The sequence below is a fragment of the Nuphar pumila genome, chromosome 13 (genome assembly GCF_984573655.1).
Source record: "Nuphar pumila chromosome 13, dmNupPumi1.hap1.1, whole genome shotgun sequence".
Lineage (NCBI taxonomy): Eukaryota > Viridiplantae > Streptophyta > Magnoliopsida > Nymphaeales > Nymphaeaceae > Nuphar > Nuphar pumila.
The window spans coordinates 92,552,148-92,572,943 of NC_143261.1; the positions used below are offsets into that span (position 1 = coordinate 92,552,148).

At 38.6% G+C, this 20,796-nt stretch overlaps 1 pseudogene across 1 annotated transcript; it reads right to left on the minus strand.

Annotated features, from left to right (window-relative positions):
* Window positions 1–8,069: 8,069 nt before the first annotated feature.
* On the minus strand, window positions 8,070–19,515 carry LOC149819198 (ATP-dependent DNA helicase 2 subunit KU80-like; annotated as a pseudogene). Its single transcript, XR_016427451.1, has 13 exons — window positions 19,501–19,515; window positions 17,963–18,055; window positions 17,515–17,741; window positions 16,790–16,956; window positions 14,677–14,808; window positions 13,141–13,544; window positions 12,035–12,321; window positions 11,621–11,814; window positions 11,129–11,335; window positions 10,055–10,222; window positions 9,645–9,974; window positions 8,839–8,969; window positions 8,070–8,429 (listed from the first exon to the last, which is right to left on the minus strand). The product of XR_016427451.1 is annotated as an ATP-dependent DNA helicase 2 subunit KU80-like (transcript).
* Window positions 19,516–20,796: the final 1,281 nt, after the last annotated feature.

The window sequence follows — 20,796 nt, forward strand, 5'->3', positions numbered from 1 at the left end:
CGCCGCATGTCACATGTTTTTCATATGACGGAAAGATTCAACTTTTCTAGCAAAACTTTTCCCAGTTCCAAACTTGGCCTTTGTCTTTCTTAGGCAAGAATTTGAAACTGAAAATAAACTCTTTGGGTAACAAACAATTTTGCTACTAGCCCACAAAGGCTCTCCTTATGTGGTAGGGGCAACTTGTGAATGTTGCCAAGCAGAAGGTACATCAAGAGTTCGAAACCCAAGGGTGCATATTTTTTGCTATCAAACTGAAGTTGGGTGTACTCCGTGGTAGGAAAGTTGGTCTTAAGGTTTTACACCAATGACCATGCCAGTGAGTGAAGTGATTGATATACCTGTTATTAAAACAGCAATTTTAGGACTAGTCTTGAGTAGGGGTGTCAATGGATTGGGTTTGACCCGTACCAAACCCTACAGGGGTCAGGGTTTGATGATAAAAAACAAAGTCTGATTAGAATCTGGGTCGGACCCAAAGGGTCCAATTAGTATATGAAGCCAGGTATGGTTTGTAAAATTTCATATCAGACCCGGCTCTGAACAGGTAGAGGTCTGCCTAACCTTTCTTTCCTATTAAAAAAAAAAGGTCGTTGACATGGTATAGCTCAAATAAAACCAACCAGAACAAAACAAAAGCTTAATCTCACATATAATGAATTGGATCATCTTTGTCTGACTGACAATTCTAGTTGGATTCAGGCCAAGAGAAAGGATATAATGATAAAACAAAGAAGACTTCAAGCAAAATAAAAGGCAATGACGTAGACATTGTACCAGATCCTCATGAAAACAAAGTCTTGTTTTCTTCTTACTTGACATATTAGCATAGTAGTATCAAACAAACAAACCGGTTTGACAAGTACTGCAGCATAGCCCCAAGGGAGAGTTGGCCTAGTGAGGTGGGGCCTTGGCTGTTAGACGGGCAGTTAAGGTTCAATTTTCATTAGTATCGCCCTTCTGCACAAACCAATGTGTAGCATAGGTCCTGGGGACAGCGGTTCTAGCCTCGAAGTTTTACGCTGTCAGCACGATGATCGTAGGTATGGCAGGCTGAGCTAGCGCTACAAGTCTTTGTGCGCCCGTGAGGATTCTTCTGGTTATAAATAAAAAATACTGCAGAATAATATTGAGGCACCTTCCAATTTTGAAGAAAATTTAAAAAAAAAAAAACCAAAATATGCAACCCTCAAATTTTGAAACAAAAAAAAAAACACATGCCGTCTCTGTTTGTTTCAAATCATTAGATGGTAGGATACACCAACGAAGCAGTACACCAAAAAAAATCAGTAATTTGCAAAAAGCTACCTAGCTTATGAGCTATTTGCAAAAAGTGCCCATCATTTGAGTTATTACATTTAACAACCAAAATCTTAGTACATTTCAAATGCCTGCCAGAGATCATTTCATATTGTAACCAGATGATCATGCATACAACAACAACTACGCCTTCATCCCAAAACAATTGGGGTCGGCGATATGAACCAATTGGGGTCGGCCATATGAACCAACAAAGAAAATCATTATGGGTCTTCCACATGAATCCTTCTCCCAGATGATCATGCATGGATTATATTAAATCCTCACCACATACTCACACTTGGGAACTGTGAGAGAAGGGTGATGGAGATTCAATATGACCTGATCTGCCCTCGAAGCCATGGGTCCAAAACTGACCCATTCTTATGAGTAATGTGTTTGTTTACACGGTCCACTTTGAGTGTGACAGGAAGTTCCCTACAAATCAACGTTGAAGATTGAGCGTGCACCACAAACTCTTTTTTCTTTTATTTTATAGGCAAGCTGGGGTTAGGCAGACCCCCACCAATTATACATCTACCATTGGGATTTGAACTTGCAACGTCGCAACACAAGGTGACGTGCACTAACAGCTCTTACCAAACAAACGGAACCCACTACAAACTTCAGTTATAAAGGACCTTGCAAATTAAAATGAATCCATCGCTCTTTTTTGTTTTTTTTTGAAAGCCTGGGATTAGGCAGACCCCTACCAGTTATACAACGATACCATTGGGATTTGAACTTGTAACATCTCAACACAAGGTGACATGCACTAGCTGCTCCTATCAGACAAGCAGAGCCCCAGTTGATAAATCCTTGCTTAAATATTGTTCAATCTTTTCTTTTTCATTTATTACATGGAAAAATCACACCCAAGATCAGAGACCTGGCCGTGCTCGTCTTCTCTTTGCCTGACGTATAACTATGGTTACCATCCCAACAAAAGTGCATATATATTATTTGTAATTTTTTTTTGGGACTTTTTGAATGCAGAACATACTTATTTGTCTTGGATAAGTCAAGATGGGGCATGCGTCTATTTTTTTTTTTAACATTTTATATTGCTTCTCTTATAGGCAATCAGTTTTACCAAATCCTACATAATCATCTCTACCCAAACGGGATTGAGAAACCCATGGGAAAAGTAAAATTTACTAAATTCTGAGGAACTCACCTGCTTGTCCTATAGATTGTTTTTCCTGTTCTTATTTAGATTTGAAAACCTCAAAACAGATTCATTTAATTTTTTTTTTCTTTGCATCAGATGTGAAGGCTTTAAACTGGGCTGGTTTCATACACATTCAACTTTTTTCCTTATATATCTACCAAGATCTAATTTTCTATTCTTGTGTTATTTTAAAGCTTTTAAAAAATGTCAAGTTTGTTGATTTGGATAACCGGAGAAAACTACTCACTTACTCACAAGCTCATTGGTGTAAAACCCCCAGGCAAGGGCGTAGCTAAGGGGGGGCAGGACTGGGCTGTAGCCCAGTCCTGCCTCCCGAAACAGTTAGTTTTTTTTGTTTTGTTTTTTTTAAATCCCAATCCTAGCCCCAGAGCCGGACCTGTAAAGAGGCCAATGAGGCTTGGGCCTCAGGGCCCCTGGGCCCAAAAAAAATTTAGGGGCCCATTTTTAAGGCCCAACTCCCCTATTTTTATTTAATATAATATAAATATTTGAAATATTATATTTGTTTAATGTGAATGTAAATTTTTTTGTTATTTTGATTCTTAAAAAAAATTCGGAGGCGCTGCCCCCGAACTCCTACTATTAATAGGGGCCCCATTTTTTCCCTCTGCCTCAGGCCCCATAAAACACAGGTACGGCTCTGCCTAGCCCAGCCCTGACTGCAGCAAATAGTTTGATTTGTCCATATGAAATAGATTTTTATTAATAATTGTAGCCATTTTTTATTTTATCTCAAAAAAAAATCGGGGGACAAATAAATTTTTTTTTGCTACACCCCTGTTTGCCCCCCCCCCCCTCACATGAATCCTAGCTAGGCCCCTGCCCAGGTCCCCTTGTCCACCCGAAGTACACCCAGTTTGGGCCTCGTGGCAAACCATTCAAATTCTTGGGTTTTTGAACTAATGATATCCCTTCAACTTGGTGACATTCACTAGTCATGCATGTTGCTAAGCCAACCCGAGTTTGAGCTCATAACAGATCTGAGTTAAACGAGCCAAGTTCGAAGCGGCTTGTTTAATAGAAAAAAAACCCATTGTTTTAGAGCTGAAAGGAATAGGATTACGAAAAATTATATGTAAAATACATCTAATATATATTTCTTACTACCTAACAAGCTTATACTAAAGCCGAGCCGAGTACCTATTGTTCATGTTCAGCTTGTTGATTCTATTTTACTATTTGGAACCAGCTCTTTGCAAGCCAAACATGAGTTGTTTCCCAGCCCCTATGGGTCACTCCTGATTAGGGATGGCAGTGGACAGGAGGACAATGGGGCCCCACCTCACCCCGTTTGGACCGGGGATGGAGGCAGGGATGCAAGTTAAAATCTATCCCCATGCGGGGACGGACTTACGCTTTCCCCCACCCTGCCCCGTCCCCGTCTTGCCCCGCCCAGCCCCATCCCCATCCCCATCCCCAATGCTTTAAGGGATAACTATAGACCAAGGGAAAACGGAGCCCTGCCCCGCCTCGCCCCCGTTTGGACCGGGAATGGAGGACATGAAACGGGGATGGAGGTTCGGATTTTGAAACGGGGTGGGGGTGGAGACATTGTCCCCCGCCTCCACCCCGGTCCACTGCCATCCCTACTCCTGATCGGAGCCCCTATGAGCAAAATGCCAAGCTTTTGCAAGATTATTACCATAAAAAAATATTCAAAAGTATTATTTTGACAGGTTGGTGACCATGGTTACATTCATCGTCACAAGCCTCGGTATCAGGAAAATCTCAAGGTAATTTGAAAAGTTTTTTTTATATATATAAAATCTCGGGGAAAGACATGCTACATAAAATGGAAAAGATATATTAAAGGCACATAGAAAACAGAACAGACAAAGTCTTAAAACATCACAGCAATGTTGTGCCTTGATAAACCCAGATAATTTTCAAGATATCGCCGATATTCGTTATATACGTTACGTTATACAATTGATAAATAATGCTCTCCACACACACACACATTGCCATAGAGAACCATGACAGTAAAACTTTGTGGCTTTTGATCTTCATTTTTTTTTATGCCTTTGGGACGATGACAGTAGGTGTGGAAGGTTGAGCCAGGGCGCGGCTAGGCATTTGATTTGAGAGATTGGGTTAGGGTAGGCTGAGCCAGCGCGGCCAAGTCTATAGGCCCAGAGAGGTTTTCCTGAGTAAAAATTAAAAAAACAAAAAAAACGTTAAAAAGTGCTCCAAAAAACTAGGCATGGACTGTGGGCTTCTTTGACGACCGAGTCTTGGCTCGAGAATCTGTTACCAATGCCATCAGACTCGTCCTCCTCATTTCCTTCTTGAACCGGATCCCACAGGCGTTGCACAGAGACTGCCAAAAAAAAATCTCGTATCGGATTCACGTCTTCACATTCACAAACCGAGACACAAAAATACATTCCTTCATGCTGCTTACGGCTAGGGCTGGTAAACGAACAGAGCAGATCATGAGTCGGCTCGGTTCAGCTCGTTTGTGACCGCGCAGCTCATTTAGCTTAAACGAGTCGAACTCGAACACAAGGTGTTCAGCTCGGCTCGAATCGATAGCCCTCGTATATATATCTATTTTATGTAATATATAAAATAAATAATATATATATATATATAAGGAAGAATGAATGAAAAATACATACTTAAAATATGAATTATTAAGTGTAATTTTATAAAAAGTTATATATTTTTTCAAGTATAATATATAAAAATGTAGATACTATGTAAAAATAACATGAAATGTTTTTAGACGAGCCAGCTCGTGTTCGGCTCATCTCATTCAGGGACGAGCCGTGAACTTGACTTGGCTAAACACGAACACAAGCCGAGCCACGAGCTCAATCCATTAGTAAACGAGCCTAGCCCGAACTGTTCGTTCGGCTAGTTTACCAGCCCTACTTGCAGCCGAGTTTATAAAAGAATATTTCAATGATGAAATTGCCCTTCCTCTACCACAGGCACAAACCATGGCAATAAAAACGAATTCAAGAAAAAGATGAAGGGCGATTCCGTCATAGAAAAAAGACCGAGATCATCATTGATTTTTTGTGACCTTGGCGCCATTGGGCCCGTTCCGCCAGAGGGGAGTCTGGGTCGTATCGCACGTCGCGCACCGTCTCACCGAGCCCACCTTTCCCGCCGCGCTCGCGTCAACCCCACTCTCCTTCTGCGTCATCGTCACGCCAACGCACCAAGATAAGGAAGAAGAAGAAGAAGTAGGCTTGACCCTTCCCTCGTGGACTGGACCAGCTCCCGACTCGTTCCTCAAGGACGGACCCAGCGTCAACGTGCAGTCGACGGAAGCTTTGCCGGAATATTCCTCTAGCCGCAGGAGGAGGTCCTGCTCTTCCACCCGATTCGCCTCCGGTACGTCCACGCACTCCATCCTTTCACGTTCACAGATCACCTACAAACACAGACGCAGAGATTATATCGTGGTCTTATGCCAAAAATAAAATGACAAATATGTCATCAAACCTAGTACGAAATAACAAAATCACCCTTCTTTTTACACTTATGGTCTGCTATACCTGGATCCGGAGTCGGGTTTGTGTCCAGTATTTAACCCAATTCTGAAGCTAGGACATGAAAAATGCTCTCCGATAATATTGGGTTCAACCCTAACCATATCCAAGTAACATGTAAGCTGGGTTTGGGTGTAGGTTATCTAACCCGATTATTTTGTAGGTATTTTAAGTAAAAATGTATTTTTAAGTACTCTTTAAATTATATGGATCGAGTTTGGGATTCCATATATCAACCCGATACAACTCAAAATTTATTGCTTGTTATTTGCGTAGGTTTTGCTGCACCCTAATGCGCCATTTTTATTTCATGGTGCAAGCAGATTTGAATCGTGGTTGTATTTGGATGTCAGCTAAGATTTTAACCATAAAAACCTCAGCCCAAGTGTGAATATTGATTGTTATGTCAATGGGTCAGGTTTGGTTTGGATAACCAACCGTGGATTACCGTTTACCGAAAGGGCAATTTCGTCTTTGACTTCAGTACGCAAGGAGACGCGCTTACGAGCAACGCTCGATTCTCGAAGCATGTTTGCACGGCAGACGATGACTCCGGTAAGACAAAACGATACCTTTGCTTTGGAAGGGGGAAGTCAACAATTTAGTCAATGACGATTAAGTGCTTTCGACTTTGTCAAATGACTTCAATGCCCTAGACACTTCCCACGCAATTTCCTTCATCTCTCAACCATTTTATTTATTTATTTTTTTGTGGTTTAATATCTTGAACGTAAATCACGAATTTCTAATTTTGAAGGTGGGAGAAATCGTAACGATAAACTTAAGATTTTTCTTTTTAAGAAAAATGTTGACAAACATAAAATTAAAATGTAAAAGCATATGGTATAGTAAATATCTTGTTAATGTCACGATATTTTGGGTCAAGAGTATAATCAAGATAAAGGAGTGCCGTGAATTTGTCACCCCACGGGCTTCCTCTTCTGTGAAGTCGATGCTTTTTGCAGAGCAAACGGGTTTTGATTTTACAATTTTATGGCGACATTGCAGAATATCGTCGATATCATATTGTTTTTTTTTATTTTATAAGCGTAACGGGCGTTTTAACTTGCAGAGGTGTTTTAGTCATTATGAGAATGTAGTGGACATTTCCGTCGAGAGGAGGCGCACGTGGGGAGATCGGATCCATGGTGTGGGAGACAGGAACCCCCTTGTCCTGTCTGTCAGCGCCAGCTCTCTCTCTCTCTCTCTGGGAGACTGGAACCCCTTGTCCTGTCTGTCAGCTCCCTCCCTCTCTCTCTCTGCACATGTAAATGGGCATGGATCTGGTTCAGAGATCCTGACGACTACGTCCGATCCTTGGTCGCCTCTAATCATCATATGCAAATGTTTAAGAAAAAGATACAATGAACAAGTCTCGAGTTTGAAAAGGTTCCAGTATGACATATCGGTGATAAAAACATGATCTTTTTTTAAGGCCAAAATATGTTTGCAAAATGCAATATTTTCAGAATATTATCTGTTTTAACAATTTCACTCTGATATTAATGACAATCTTTTTTTTATGTTTTTATTTATGATTTTTAGACATGCATAATTCATATATGCTGATATTTTCTCAAGATCGAAACAGATTTTTCTCAAAACGATACATGGGTGGGACGTGGTAGCAAGGATCTCAAAACCCGTTTGTAAGAAGGTTGGATCAAGCCCTTAAGGGGTTTGGCATAGTGGGATGGGACCCGAAACATGGCGACTCCATGAGGGCAAGGGGTAAACCCACGGAGTTTTAAGCTTCCAAGACATTGACAGTAAGTACGGCAAGCAGAGCCAGCATGGCTAGGTCTCTATTCTTGAAGGAGGTTTCTTAGTGTAAATGTCAAAAAAAAACAAGGTTGGATCAAGACATGGGCCCCACACCCTGATCCACTAAACCTCAGTTCTATCCCAAGTAATCAAACGCACCATAAAGATAGCTTTGAAGCATTGGAATAGGTTTTGTCCATATAGAAAAAGAGGTTACCCGGGAGAGGAAGGCTCTAACCAGCATAAACAATCTAGTGAACTCAAATATACAAGGAATTGGCTTATAAGACAGACAGGACCACGGATGTTGAATACAGTTGCTTGTCTTCCGGGAAGATTTTTGTTTAAGAGTGCCACCACTAGGCCCACAAAAAAAAAAACTGACCGCACCGCCACCGGAATCCAGTTACCTCGCCATTGATCTCGGCAGATACTTCCTTGCAGAAAGATCGGAAGATACCCTTTTGCCACTTTTCCCGCATCCAAACATGACCAAAGAAATTCAAAATCCAATCCGCTACTGTTTCAAGTCCTGAAGGACATGCTAACTCTATTAATGCAATGTAGATCAGCCAAAAATGATCAATAGCATATCACAAGCGCATCCTTCCAATTAAGATACAGCCTCAGCTTTAATTAGGAATGATTTTGCCCCATTGTCGGTCACCTCACTGCATCAAGATACATGGGAAACAAAAGCATGGTTATAAAATTAGAATAATCTAAAGTAAAATGCAGTAGGAAACAGAACTCTCTCATCATGAATTTCCTGATGCATTGAATTTCTAATCCTCCAATTTCTATGCAAAATACTATAAAGTGAACTTAAAATAGCAAGCCATTATGAAATCTGTTAGAAATTTAAAGTGAAGAATGAGAGAAATTTTATGTGCAATGTGATTTTGAAAGGACAGTCTCAGCAAAGTTTTTGATACATATTATGTATGTCTGCATGGGTGCATGCGCACATGCAAACATACAATGTTCTTGCGGAGCTACAAGAAGCAACACGCCCTATGCATGCACCCAGGATAGAATATATACGCGAATGCATTAAACAATATCGTGTCTCAAGCAAACCTGTCTACAGCTTCCTTTTTGGTTATCAAAGTGATGTTCTTAGAGACAAGAAGGCCCCAGAAACTGTTGAAGCTTTCACCTCTGAACCTACTGGCGAGATGATGCATAAATTGGTTGAACTCACTGGGTTCCTGAATATAAAACGAAAAATAGTAAGAAAATGTGCACCTATCCCTGCCAAAGAAAGTGCAGGCTGTAAACCACTGAGATCCTTTTATTGCTCGAAAGCCGTTTGATCTCGTGATTTTCAGTAAATCCACCTCATTCACAACTTCAAGTACGTAAGGCAGCATAAGTGTGATTTTCATTAAACCCACCTCATTCACAACTTCAATTATGTACGGTAGTATAAAAAAATTGAATGCCACAGGTGAACTCAAGTCTCTACATGTTGAAGTGTGAATTGGCAACTCAATTGAATCTCTAAAAGTTTAGGGTAAAATGCATGCTTGAACCGAAGACACACAATTCAGTGTGTAACACCGGAATTCATGAGAAGTCAGATTGTAGGCCTTTACATACGGATCATTAAAACAAGTTGCCAAAAGTTAGCAAATTGTTCAATGAAATATAGAAAGAATGTCTTAATTCTGCAAAGAAAACAAGTGTAAATCACAGGCCTCGCTCAATAGTAATATTAAACTTCGACCAATATGACACCTGAACTGATACTGAAGTTCCAACTTTTCTAACAGAACATGTGCATTTTCTTAAAATGGAATTTTTTATTAGCCAAATAAGAAAATTCTGAAACTCTCCCTTGTAGAGCAGTGCAGAGAGATTTATCACTGGAAATTGTCACGTACCTGCTCAATAACACAGCCCTTGCGCAGGGCAGCTAAACAGTCTATTGCCCTTTGGCAAGTACTGGAATCAAGGAAATTCTCAATAAGGCCAAGAATCAACTTCTTCATCTCTTCAATTGCTTTTGAGACCCATTCATGTCCATCTCTCCTTGACAACATTGCTTCAAAATCATTGACAGGTGTTGCATTACCAATTTTCTTGATCTTTCCTACAGATGAATTTTCGAAGGAAATGGCACTCTGAACATTTGATGCATCGTCTTGACCTTGCTTATCTTCATCAGACATTGATGGCTTATCTTTCCAAAGCTGTCTGGAACCCTTCTTTATCTGACAAACAGATTATTGAAAATCAATAAGCAATCCAAGCATTGACAATTCTCAAACTGTGAGGTGGCAGAAGTTTAGACCTTTGGATTATCCTTCACCTCAAATTGTTTCACGAAACCAGCAAAAACAGAGCTGTTGTTCTCGATAAGATCAGGGTCAGGCACAACTATCCGTTTAAGAGATTGGTCAATGGGAGGCACATCTGCATCTGGTTGTCTTGATTTTAGCTCAAGGAAACTATAAAAACTCTGAAAAAGAATATAACAAAATTTTACAGCTTGTACAAAACAGAGAAGTCAAAACACAATCATTGTCTCCACCAACACCAAGAAGCAAGGACCTATTCTTAATAGGACATGCGAAAACTACATGCAAAGTGTTTCCTTTTGCCAAGCCCTAGACAACCCATGTCTAGAGCTAGGGACAAATCAAGAATCGGATAATCATAGGGTGAGCGAGATCACTCTTAATTTGAAGCATAGTCACCTGTATCGTAAAAGGTAATTTCTCTGCGAGGGTATTTCTCGGAGAGATTTTCAAAAGTTGATAAATCTCGGGAGTTTACAAAATTGAAAAAAATTATAAATAACAACAAAAAAACTAAGAAAATAATAAGTTTTGCATTATTTTTCTTCCAAAAATATAAACAAACATGTTTTAAAGGTTTTAAAATATAAAAGAAAAAAAATAGGAAATGCAAACTTCAAAAAAGAGTTTTTCCCAAAAATATTTTGATATTTTGTCTTCTCGTGATATTTTGAAAATATCACGAGATATTACCTTTAATATTGGCTACCTTAAAATATTGGTATTGTGACAGTGATTTGAAGTTCAATGGCAGCTAAACCAGAAAGCTTACGAATTTGATCAATCAAAAAATAGCCGGTCAGGTCATGACCCATTGTCCTGAGTCCACCACTGGCTATCAACTAAGACCAAAACAAAATCCTGCCCAAGTCCTCAAAGTGTTTCATTCCATGGATCAGTTTGATCCCATGTGCACTTCATCTTTCTAAGTGATACATAGTGTTCACAGAAAATTCCTCTGTGCATTTCAAGTAAACTAATCAAACATTTCAACTTCACCACATACAAAACACAATTGTGATGCTGCGGAATGAAGTTGCATAAGCATTGTTATATAAGATTCATACCATAAGGGCAGGATTAGGAGTAAGATCTGGACACAGTATCTCCTCCTTTGGGGATGGTGCAAGATTAAGCATCTTGACCAAGTTGTCAGCTGCCTCCTGCTGTTTTTCATTTGGCTGCTTTGATGAAGGCAAGTTTCTAAAGGATGGAAATCGAAATTCTTGGACATCCTCAGCAAATGGAAGGATGTTGAAGTAGAAAGAATCTGGCTGATCAGATAATGAACATGTAAATAATCTTGAATCTGGATAAGCCCATGAAAGGAGATTATCTATGGATGCATCCTCAAAAACTAAAATTCAAGAATGCTAAACCCAGAAATTGGGTTGGTTCATGCGAAGTATCATTTGACCGAGGCTGTTATGAGTTGCCCAATTCATGGGCCTCAATCCAAACTCGAGCTAAGTCAGATCAAGTCAGCCAAGAACAAGTAAATTTCAATATTTCTACAGTGCTAAAATTCATGCAATGAATTAACAAGCAATAAATCTTACTGTATTTGAAGAGGACGAAACATTGGGAGTTAGAACTCCAATAATAACATTGGCCTGTCCTTGTCTCCATACACAACGTAAAATTGCTACCCTCTTTGTTTCTGCCATTGCTCTAGCCAAAGCAGAGACTGCAAGCATGGCCTTTCTGTTACCCGGTTCACGAATAAAAACATGTCTCCTTCATATAGTAGTGCCTAGAAAGAAAAATTGAAACAGACAGATAAAAGATGTTGAATATTCTAAACTGAAAATAATGTTGGGGGTGGGGGTGTTTTCAAAGGGAGAGTCAAATTCACGATAACCAAGAACAAGTAGGCATTTTCTTTGTAAATAACCCATAACTATATATACAAAAATGTTGAAAGACTACAATTTCCATCCAGTTCAATCTAATGCAGAAAACCAGACTTTTACCTCATAATGTTAGAAGCGTCTGTAAAGCCTAAAAGCTTGACACTCTTTTCAGGTTTAAATTGAAGAAGTTCCAACTCAGCAGTTGAAATTGGAACAACTTGAGGGCCATAGCGAAAACCTTTAATCCTTTGCTCTGGAGGCACCGTTTTACTAGGATCTTCTGCCCTCTTGTATTCAAAATCTACTTTGACTTCATGGGTGGCGAATTTGTCCGTTGGGGGTGCTTTATCAGAATATTTCTTTAGTGTAGGAAACCTATCCTCACTTACTTTCTTGTAAACCCACACCTGAATCAGAGAATATCTTAGAAAGTGAGCTAGGTCAAAAATGAAATCAAACATGTCCCAAATCACTGGTTGAATGCACAACTATAGCAGGAGACAGTTTGTCCAAGTCAACTGAATAAAGTAGTAATCTGACATACTTAGCAAAGAGACATGACTGACCAAATCTGAACATGCTAAAACCTGACATGTATCATTTGCAGGTGATTCGGACCTTAGTTATCTGTCTAACATATTCTAGCCTTCAGCGCATAAAAAATAGAACATTGCAAAAGAAATCCTTCAAGGGAAATACTTATTTGAAATTTCTTCTATATTCATCAATACTTTTCCAAAAAAATCTTCAAAATTAATTTGATTGGTACAAAACTTTTCTTTTGATCTTCAATCATGAGAAAAAACTTACACCTAAAAAGTTTTTAAAATGAATAAGCAGAAGCTGTCTATGGAAAATCAGCATAAGTTGAAGCATCTCCGGAATCTATGAACATTGAGGGCTGAAAGTGCCCTGGCAGACTAAACAACAGCTCCTTCAACATGAAACAAACTTGACTAACAGTCCGTCTAATCAAGAGACAGGTCAAAAGCGAACTGCTCAACAGGCAGACATGCTATAATTAGCTATAATTAACTATAACTACCAAAGTTTTACAAGCATGTATAAAGTACGCATGGAAAAAAATGTGAAGATTCAGGGAGACATTTTTATAAATATAACAAAGAACCATCCATCTACTCCCATAAAAATTTCAAAACTTTAGACTGATGAAAATAAGGAGTCTCACAACGTTGATGAGAAAAAAAGGATGTAGCAGAAGTCACCTTGATGTTCATGATTGGGCTTATTTCGAGATCTCCCCTGAATACAGTGACAGGCGATATATTTCAAGTTCTCAAGGAACCTAATAATGAAGTGGAACTTTCCACAAATATTGTTTTTGCACTTGCTTTCTTTGAGAATTGTTTCAAAAGAAGATCATTCTCATCCATTATCCTTTGATTTGCAATTCCTGCTTGTTTTCCCAGCACAACTATACAATCGAATTTCATTCCATGTGCTTTCATCGAGGTAGAAATGGTATCAATCTGATCTTCTTTGGTTCCTTCATATGGCTCTTTAATAGGATATTGTGCACCAGTAATTAGACATAGCCTTTGCTTGCCCTTGTTTGTGGGTCCGAATTTCTTTATGATCATATCCATTCCAACCACAATAGCATCCAGAACTAGCAAATCGCTAAGGATAAAGAAAGGAACAGAATAAAAACGAGCCGGTCTTCTTTGATAGCAACAGATCAGAGGAAAGCAATGAGAAAAACCAACCACTGCATAAGTAAAATTTATCACGACACATGGGGAAAAAAAACTTGCTGCTTCCTTCAACAAAAAGCACTGTAAAAGCCAATGCCTAATGCGGAGACCAAAAGGAGTGTTCCTACTAATGATCATTGTAGGAAGAGCATAAAAGAAGGGAAGGCCTGCAACAACGTGGATTCTTGAAGCCTGAAAGTTTCACAAACAGCAAGAAGTACTTGTAAGATGCCAAAAGATAGGTTTAGCACATGGTCACCAATACCATTCTTCACAATTTCTTGGCAAGGTTTTTCTCAGGATTTTTCTTTTCAAAAGGTTGTTTTTCAGGAAAATATCGGAAGTTTTAAATTTTTAAAAATATAAAGAATAATAAAAAATATAAGAAATAATAGGTTTTCTTGCAAAAATGTAAAGAAACCATTTAAAAGTTTAAAATATAAAAGAAAAAAAACAGGAAACAAATACTTAATATAGATATAAGATGTTTTTTGAAAATCTAGGGAAAATATTGCATATTTTGTGTTTTGGCATATCTTGAAAATATCAGAAAATATTAGCTGACCTTGAAATACCAATAGTATCATGACATTTTCAAAATATCGGCGATGTCGGTGACTGGCTTAACAACTGCTCCATTAAAAGAGCTCAGAAAATAGGCTGATTTTCATGGATGCAGTATCACAGTATAATGGATGTCGAAGCAGAGTCACCAGTCAAACTCTTCATATGAGAGATTTCTTTAATGCTATTATACAAACTTCACTAAGTTCAACAATTTTATTTCACTCATTAAATAATGTTACTTTAGCTAGCTAGCCGCACACGTTATAATGTGTGTGTATGCATATTTCAAAGCCCTGTCCCTCACGTATGTTTTTAGGTCTTGCTGTGTCCAACACACTTTACCCATGTTTAACATGGGCTAGCTAGCTAGCTCATACAAACGCACAGACACGCAGACTTGAAAAAAATGGTAGGACTGTCCAGGTAATCTAGCTTATTCCTTGAGCCAAATGATAACCAGAGAATAATTCAGAAGGATACAATCACCAGAAGCAACTCCTCTTGGAAGTTTCTGCAATATCTCAAATGCGTCTTCATCAACAACCTTGATAGTCCGTAATACCACCACGTGCTCATATCCACCCACTTCTTTTTCTAGCTCATTAGAAGTATCTAAATTCCAAAATCAAGGCAATAGGTTCACTGTAACTTTTATCAAATCCAAAGAAGTTAAACATCGATAAATGCAAATCATTACCAAAACTAGAAACATTCAAATGAAGAAAACCAAAAGGCTTGCATATTTTTAAGATATCCAAACTGCAAGATATTCAAAATATTAGAAACTTAAAGATATCACAATATCATAATTATAGTAAGCTTTTAATTTCAAATATAATTTCCCCATTTTTATTTTTACATCTTAAAGAAAAAAATTTCTTTTCTTGACAGTTTTGCAAAAGATAAAATTTTTAAAATCTATTCTCTACATTTTTTTATTAATTTACACATTTTTATTTAAATATTAATACTGTTCCCAAGAATTTAAAAAATCCTAGAATTTCTCGAGAAATTGCCAAACCAAGATATAGCTGAGATGAGTGACTATCCAAAAATTTCAGAAGCAAACAATTATGAACCTCTTTTAGGGTAAAGAGAGCAATGTTATTAGAGGTGTTGAGGCAAGGCGAAGCATGACACGATTTGTGAAGCGATGCATAAGTATCGAGGCGATGAAGCATAAGTATCATGATAAATAATTAAAATATATTAAAACTAAAACAATTAAACTCAAACAAACAAATTATTTCTACTTATTCTAATATTTTTGGAGAAGACTACTAAAAAACCAGTTTTCTTCATATATTATCATTTATCATCTAACGCATGAATGTTCCTATGCTGACTCCACAAGTTTGCTAACTACTTTAACACCGAAAACTGATTTTCAATACTAACTACACTTTAATCTTCTTCAAAAAAAAACTACACTTTAATCTACCATGAGATGCATTAAGATTTTTCTAATCAAAAGGAAAATTTTAGTTGTGAGATAGGTTTGTGATATATAACAGAACAAAAAAACAGAAAAGTAAAAACATAAAGAAATTCCAATGAGTTCACAAATTACACGAGTCAGATAAAATAAGAAAGGGTGATCTTGGTCTAGTATAGGCCTCTCTGCATGATTCCAAACACAATTGAGGGATCCATAATAGATTAGTCAAGCAACCATCAAATGCTTTATTGACATGGTTACAAAACTCCTGATCCAAATCCTAGAGATTAGGTAAAGCATGCCACAAAATCAATTGTTTCACACACAAAAAAAAATCAATATACCATTGATTACATTTAGCAGAATGCTTGTTCACAAGAAAAACCTGCAAGAAATTTCCAAAGAGAGAGAAGTTCAACTTTTCAAAGAACAGCAGCACAGAAAGGAGGGCAACTGTTTGCCACCTGCAGCCATGCCACTCACCACCAACAATCTATGCTAGTCACCAATAGTCACTAGTTCATGGTAGCAAAGAAAAAACTAAAAAAGGGGCAGGATTGACCACCCTCCTGCCCCTTTCTGCTTTTTATTTTGCAAATATGTCCAAAAATGAAGGGTTTTCTGACCCTTCTAACCCCTCATTCGATGGTATGACTTAAACACGTTTCACTTTGACATGCAGTTCCAAAGCGAGGCGTGTGCTTCAGGGCTTGAGATGCACGCCTCAACAACCACAGCCTCAGCTATACGCTTCAAGGCATGAAGCATGTGCAATGCTATGAAGCGTACGCTTCACGCCTCGAAGCCTAGTTACTTCACAACATTGAAAGAGAGAAGGACCCACAAGCTCTAAACACAACATCTACTTTCTCAAAAGAGCTAGTATAATCCTCTATGAAGTCAAGAAAAAAATAACGAAAACAATGGGGAGCATTGATTTAGAGGTGGATCGTGGATCGTGGATTGTGGATCGTGGATCGTGGGCGCGACCAAGAAGGATCGGCTGACCTGATTCGGCTGATGTAACAGGTACATGATTGTCAGCACTGTCACCCAGTTCTGCCCTTGTTTTCAACATTGAGGTTGTGCGCGTACCCCCGGATGACTCGACGATCACAAGTCAATCCTCAATCCCATCGATGCGCTTTGACATACTAGCCATATCTTTGTTTAGGCGCAGTAGGTTTTCCTGTATCTGAGTTACTACGTCCAGCACCCGCAGCACCGGATCTTCCACGCCGGTTTCCTCCCGCTCTTTTCCACTGGTAGGATCGTGCCTCGCCTCTTGAGCCATCCCGCTGACAAAGGAGGACGCCTGCGCTCTGATACCACTTTGATGCAGTGCGGAAACCATAGTTTCAACGTCGATGAGGATCAACGTGAGGGCGGGCAGTGAGGTGAAGGATCAGGGTTGTTCCGTTAACGGACTGTCGCGGGCTGCTACTTGTAATGTGCAGCGGTGCAATACACAGAATCCCAATGGCCACGTTGAATTAGCACAAATTTGGTTCAATAGAACCAAGCAACAATAAATTAACGAACTGAAGGAATCAAGAATGTTCACCAACTGATAATATTAAGAACCATCAAACAATGACTAATGAAAAAGCAACAGGGAACATAAAAATGACAGAAAGAATGCAAACCACCAGCAATGACCGTGCGGCTGAAGACAAAAATGCAAAGAAGGCTATTTATTTAATGGCCTAACGCAACTCACAATGAATCAAGGTAAATAATAAGCAAACAGTTAACTGATGGCTAGATGCTAGGAACAAAGGGACGATCGTGCAGAAAAGGAAAAAAAAACAAAACAGGCTACGGTAGAATTTCAATCTTCTCTGTCCTTCACGAAACCCTAGGCAGGGTATTAATAATGCCTGGCTGGATCTGGGTCTCGGGTCCAGTCCTTGGACCCGAGACGAACTCTGATTGCTACTGGATCTGGGGCGTCCCGGCTCGTGCTCGTCTGGAGTAGGTACAAAAGGGCCTCTTCTCCGCGCCTCGATTCAGTGATCACCGATCCCATGATGCAAATCCAGTCCACCGCCTGGGTCAGGCTGTATGGACCTGGGTCCATCCTGCTCTGCATCACGATATGAAATTTCTAAAAATGACAATAAATGGCAAAAATAAGGTTATATTATAACATGAAGTAGAACTAGGAAAAATATCTTTATTTTTCCAGACCCTGGAAGGATGAATCAAGAAAAAGTACAGGAAGCAAAAAAAACTGCTAATCCTCAAACTCAAGGTAACACATAAGTTAAAACTGAGAGGCTGGATAAAATTGTAGCATTGTAGAATAGCAGAAAAGGTATACTATACCTTCTTTTGCACAAGCAAACGGCAGAGGCTTTCAACCTCAGGAAGAATATTATGCATTGATGGGCTAACATCAAGCAGCTAAAGCAAAGCTTCCTGGAAAAAAAAATAAACTTTAAGCATGAAATGGTATTTACATTTCAGAAAACAGACGTAATCTCTTAGTAGATCAAGAGATGCTATAACCACAGCACTTTTCAAACCCCTCTTTAAAATGAAATTGTCACACACAGGGAAAATCGATACAAGAAGCAAAACGGTGAAATACGAGTCCCTATAGAGAGGGAAGGCAGGAAGCACGAAAAGATTAAGGAAACTTCTGTAAGAAGCAAACCAAAATATGTAGAAAGCATAAGGTGGTATATAAGTTGAAGCATTAATTATATATACAATGATATACATAGCAGAAATTTTGTGTCAGCAGAAATCATGATTCTCTTTTGTAACAAAACATTCCCACACAGAAATGAAGGTACTTTATAATATGGTTTACATCTTCAGTACTCAAATTTCCCACTGGTTACGGTATGAATTCTCTAAAGCAAAAGATTGTAAGTTTTCTCTTGCTTCCCAATGGAAAGGGAATCAATAAAGTTAACAATAAAAATATCACATCTTTAAAATATTGACTGAAATAATATTGGTACTACCACAAACGAAAAATGGCATAAATTAAAATGAAAACAGTATTATCAAGACCAGTTCACTGCCGTCCATCTAGTGCCTGCTCACATTCCCTGTCTTGTTGCTAAAATGCATGTTCCAGTATTATCTCGTCTGCAAAAAAATGGCTTCTGTTCATTGTGTGATAAAACGATCACGCCCGCTATTTTTATCAAAATATTTCCTATTGAGATTTTACATCCAAATAGGCCGATCTATTTTTTGTCTTTAGTTCCTACGTCGAAAGGAGTTATCATTTTAGCACCAACTTAACCGACTATACATCCAAGGACTCCAACCACATTATCATCATCATCACCACTCTTATTCAGATCAACGCAGATTGGTTTCTACTTCCAAAGGATTTCCCCACAACTGATCTCACCAACCATCTAAGGGCACCAACTTAAATCGTCCATACATCCAAGCACTCCCACCAATCATCATCAGCCTTATTCTCATCAACGTGGTTCAAGCTAAATTCTACGAAACGGGACGCCGGCATACGACACAACGATCACATCTCACAGAGACAATTAGAACATCCTGCAAGCATGCGTTGGACATTACCATTTTATGCCACCCCACAACAACCGAATTTTTCCAATGAATTCACCCTGTTCACCATATTCCATTGTTCTTTACACAGTTCTTTCAACAAATTAAACCATTAGGGATTGCGGTTCAACGCAACAATCAGAACCCAACTTCGAATTTACGCTCTACAAGGGAAAAAAGACGACAATCCACAAAACTATATCAACAGAAACACACGGATCATATGAAAGAGAAACCAAGAAACTGGAACGAAGAAAGGCAATGGTACCTTCCAAAGACGAAGATAACGAAACAAGGGACGGAAGAATCGAGAGAGGTACCTCGTTACGAGCCATCAGCAAGCAATCATCCACGATTCCTGGGCTTCTTCCCGCCTACGTGCTGGTTTTATACCGAGAGAGAGCGAAGCAGGTTATATGTTCGCCCGTAAGACGCAGGTGCGTCTTCGGGATCCGAATGAGTTCCACGTATACAAGAACGTGGTTCGTATCCCCGTGTGTGTCAGCGTCGGAGCGGTTGGAAAGACTTTACCCTTTCTCACCGTTCCTGCTGCCATGAAACGATGGTTAAAAAAAAGATTAAAATGTCCTCATCTTAAAAAATAGAGGCTTGAAAGTTTTAATGTTCTGTTTTCGCCCTAAGCTGTCAACTTTTGCATTATTTTTTGTAACGGGAGCTTCCTTTGACAATGCACCATTTGCCATAGTTTGTTATTATTAGAGCACATTTTATCGTCATCTACTATTGTTGAAGCATCATTTGTCGTCGTCTGTTATCGTCGAATCAACTTTTTCCGTCGTCTACACAGTAGAAGTATTGTTATCACTATCGACTGCATCTATCTTCTAGGTGTTTCTCTTTCATTGTCGGATTACCAAAACTCATGTCATTTCGGTGAGTTTCATATAAGGTTTCGTTATGTAAACAAATCGATTTATAAATTTGAATGTTAAATCTTATAACTTGTTGTACTATTCATGTTAAATAACACCTATTTTCATACTGAAACAAATTGATTTATACTTATTCATCTTCTGAACGTCGAAAAACAGTTAACACGATTTGTTCTTATGAAGGTCAAACATTACAACAATATGTACTTATGAAGGTTAAATTTCTACAACGATTTATACGTTGGAATGCAACAATAATTTATACATTTAATGTAATAGTAATGTAGCAACGATGTATACGTTTGAAGCAGTAGCGATGTGTATTTATAATTTATGAAGTTACCACGATTTGTACTTAAGTTTGTTAAATCGTACAAAAATATTTACTTATGAAGCTCAAACATTACAACAATATGTACTTATGAAGGGTGTGATTTCTACAACAATTTATAAGTTTGAAGCATGAACGATTTATACATTAAAATCAGTAGTGATTTGTATGTTTGATGCAGCAATGATTTATACATTTGATGCAGTAGCGATGTGTATTTATGAAGTTACCTCGATTTGTACTTAATTTGTTAAATCTTACAATGATGTTTACTTATGAAGCCAAATATTGCGATAATTTGTAATGTTGGTGATTGTGTAACAAATGTGATAATTTGTAATGATATATACTTGAGGAAGTAGTTGTAACATATAATGATGCAGTTAAATTTA